Source organism: Lycium barbarum, chromosome 4, assembly GCF_019175385.1.
Source record: "Lycium barbarum isolate Lr01 chromosome 4, ASM1917538v2, whole genome shotgun sequence".
Taxonomy (NCBI): Eukaryota; Viridiplantae; Streptophyta; class Magnoliopsida; order Solanales; family Solanaceae; genus Lycium; species Lycium barbarum.
Window position 1 is genome coordinate 44,539,006 of NC_083340.1, and position 3,740 is coordinate 44,542,745.

Sequence of the window (3,740 nt, forward strand, 5' to 3'; positions counted from 1 at the left end):
AGTCAATGTGACATTAGTATGAATTCTCGTATTTGTACGAATATGACGTTGTTAATGTGTGGTTATTGGTATGGTTATAAATCTAGTATGAGATAAAATGTGTTGCTAATGTTTTCATTAAAGTTGGTAAGATGTGGGCGGCATTGAATGTTGATTGGATCATTTTGAATATTGTAGTGTTGCTAGAATAATTGTTGGCATTGTTGTTGGTTTGGCCGAGTTGAATTCTCGGATTGTATTGATAAATTGGCCGAGTTAGATTCTCGGGGATGGTATATTTACAGGGGAGATGCTGCCGAAATTTCGGCAGAATATAAGTGAATTTATTTGAGAAATTAAGACAAGTGAATGACAATGGATTTAATGATTATGTGAATTCTTTTGTATGTAGACTAACAAGCTTGGAAAAATAAGCATAGCTAACAGGACCTGGAACAGGTATGTAAGGCTTACCCTTTATTTCCTTGGCATGTCTTAGAGCCAAGTAAGTTATGATATGTACTGTGAGGTAACCCTACTCATCCGAGTTTGTTATGATTCGTATGCCCTCTCTGATATAAGTACTCCGATACGAGTAATCTGATATGAGTATTCCCAATTCTGACGTAAGTATTCTGATATAAGTATTCTGACATAAGTATTCTGATACAAGTATTCTGATATAAGTATTCTGATATAAGTATTCTGATACAAGTATTCTGATATAAGCATTCTGATATAAGTATTGTGTTTGAGTAATCTGCTACGAATATCCTGATAGCACGTTCGATTATTCCATCGAGTCTTGATTTATGTTCATTTAGTTTCTCACTACTCTGCTCGTGCATATGTCATGATTTCCTTCGCCGAGTCCCGGGCCGGTATGTATCGTGCGTGTGGTTCGCCGCGTTCCCCGTTTGAGGGTCGGGAGCCATATATGTATTCCGAAGTTAGATGTGTTATGGTGTTATGATGTGTTATGGTTCGCCGAACCACATATGATATGTTATTATGTTATGATATTATGACTTGTGACGGAGATTACGGAGCAAAACTTCTGGAGTTAGATGTGTGTGGCGCCAAAGGCAGGGTGGCACCACATTTTCCCCGGGTCCCGCAAGGGACCGGATACCGTTCTTGGCATGCATGGTCTGTGTTTCCAGTAAGTTGTTTTTTTTATTAATTTGCATATCGCACTTACTCCTGTACTAATCTTCTGTATTATTTGTTTCGCTTGTGATTCTGTTGATTTTATTTCATGCTTTACATACTCAGTACATATTCCGTACTGACCCCTTTTCTTCGGGGGCTGCGTTTCATGCCACGCAGGTACACCCAGATGAGCAGAAGACTTTACTAGAAGGTGTTTCAGCGGGATGGGCGAGCTCCACTTCCCTCCGGAGCGTTACCGAGTCAGAGCGTACATAAGTTGTGATTTCTGATTTGTGTTAGAGACTTTGCAGATAGAGTCATGGGTACAGAACATCAGTTTGTAAGCGGCTTCATCAGCCGATGTGATATTTTGTAATATGTTACAGATTCCATATGTCTACAGATTTTGTTTGATTTGTGAACGATAGAAAGAAAGTTTCTAAAAGCCTTACTGTATGTTTCATGTGATTTGATTTGAAAATTTGAAAAGAGTATGTATGTAATCAGAGTCTGAGGGTTCGCTCGGCTCCGGGAATGGGGTCGGGTGCCCGTCACACCTTAATAAGGTTAGGGTGTGACATTGACCTTGTTTATTTTTCGGGACATAGATGATACGTCATAGTTTTGTTTGTTCGACCCTAAGTAGGTGTCGGGTTCCAATCACACCTCACCAAAGTTAGGGTGTGACAATCTGGCTCGAAGTCCAAAATAACAAAATCAGCCAGAATTATCAAAGTCCCCACTTGAACCAATACATCTTCAATAATGCCCTCGGGCCTTGCCAAAGATTTGTTTCCCAGCTGCGGAACTATAGTAGTTGGTCTAGGAATTCCCAAACCCATCTTCCTAAAGATAGATGCAGGAATCAAATTTATACTTGCACTAGATCACATAGTGCTCGAGAAACAACCTGCTTCCCAATGGCGATCTCAATCGTGAAACTTTCGGGATCCTTCAGCTTTGTGGCAACCTGCTTTGAATACGAGAAGTGCACTCCTCAGTAAGTGCAACTATGGCATACTCTGTGATTCGGCTCTTGTTTACTACTATATCTTTGATGTACTTAGCGTACTTCGGCATACCCTGCAACATATCCACCAAGAGAATGATCACATGCACCCGTTTAAGCAAATCAAGAAACTTCTTATAAGTAGCCTCTTCTCTCTGTCTCGCCAAATGTTAAGGGAATAGAGGAGGTGGCTTTGCAAATACTGGCTACGGATGCTTTACCACTGGAGTCCTCACTACTCTTTCTTCTTCGATTGTCTCCCCTGCAGTGTTCTCTTTTTCAGCTTCTCCCAAAATAGTTTTCTTTGGAGCAAGTTCCTCCAATTATCTATCATTTCGAAGAGTCATAACATCACATGGTTTTGGATTTAGATCAGTATCACTCGGAAGTGCCCCAGGTGGTCTAGTCGTCTGTGCACCAACTATTTGGCAAATCTGCCTCCGTAGATTCTGTATTGCCAAGTCACGATTTTGATTATCTGCTATCAAATTTTGCTGGTTTTTCATCAACCTCTACATATCTCCCATCATCATTTTCATCATCTCTTCCATATTGTTCATGGGAGCTTAATCAACCGGTGCTAGCTGATAGTTCTGCTTCTGATTTCCCTGATTGTCACTCTGCCTGAAATTTGGATGATTCCTCCATTTTGGGTTGTAAGAATTTCCGTATTGATTGTTATTCCCTTGACCCTTGATAAAATTTCCCAGAAAATATATCGATGCAGGATTTGCAGGACACATATCAGCGGTGCGGCCCTCCCTGCTGACTTCACAGAAGGAGTTGTATTGTTGTACTGCTTTCACCTATGGTTGAGCTTGACCAGTTGTAAACCTTTTGAATTCGGTGTACATCACCTTAATCTATGCTGATAATGCCATATATTTATCCACTTCGAGAATTCCAGCTGTTTTCTCAGCTGATCTACTATTTGTGTCCTCTTTCTAGTCTGGGGTGCTCTGAGTAAACCTATTCAATAATGTGAATAGTTCATCATAGCTCAGATCAAGAGCTTGCCCTCCTGCAGCAGTGTCTAGTGAAGACTTGTGTTGGGCATCCAAAATCTCTATAAATGTATGTGCCAGAACTTCACTCGTCTTATGGTGGTGAGGACAAACTCTAAGAAGACCCTTAAACCTCTCCCACGCTTGATACAAATTTTCTCCCTCTTTCTGCCTGAATGACATGATCTCCCTTCTGAGTTTAGCTGTCTTTGCTGGTGGAAAGAATCTTTTCAAGAATTTCATCACCAAATCACCCCATATAGTGATGGAATTGGCGGGCTCTGCTAATAACCAGTTCTTTGCATTTCCCAACAAAGAAAAGGGGAACAGTGTCAGTCGCACATACTCTTTAGTGACTCTCCCAGTAGCATAAGTATCAACAATCTCTAGAAAAGTCTGCATGTGATGCTGAGGGTCCTCGTGTGATAGTCCCATGAATTGCCCACTAGAGTGAAGTAGCTGAATCATGGTATGCTTTAGCTCAAAATGCCCTTTGATGTTCGGCTTGACAATGCTTGAAGTGACATCTGCCACACGAGGTACTGCAACTTCTCGCACTTTCGCTGGTGGATCATCAACTGCCATGACCATAGGTA

The 3,740-nt window shown here is 41.1% G+C and overlaps 1 non-coding gene across 1 annotated transcript; it reads left to right on the top strand.

Annotated features, from left to right (window-relative positions):
* Positions 1-3,238: 3,238 nt before the first annotated feature.
* LOC132638920 (small nucleolar RNA R71) lies at positions 3,239-3,345 on the top strand. The gene has a single exon (XR_009581977.1). It is a non-coding gene; the product is annotated as a small nucleolar RNA R71 (small nucleolar RNA).
* The last annotated feature ends 395 nt before the right edge of the window (positions 3,346-3,740 follow it).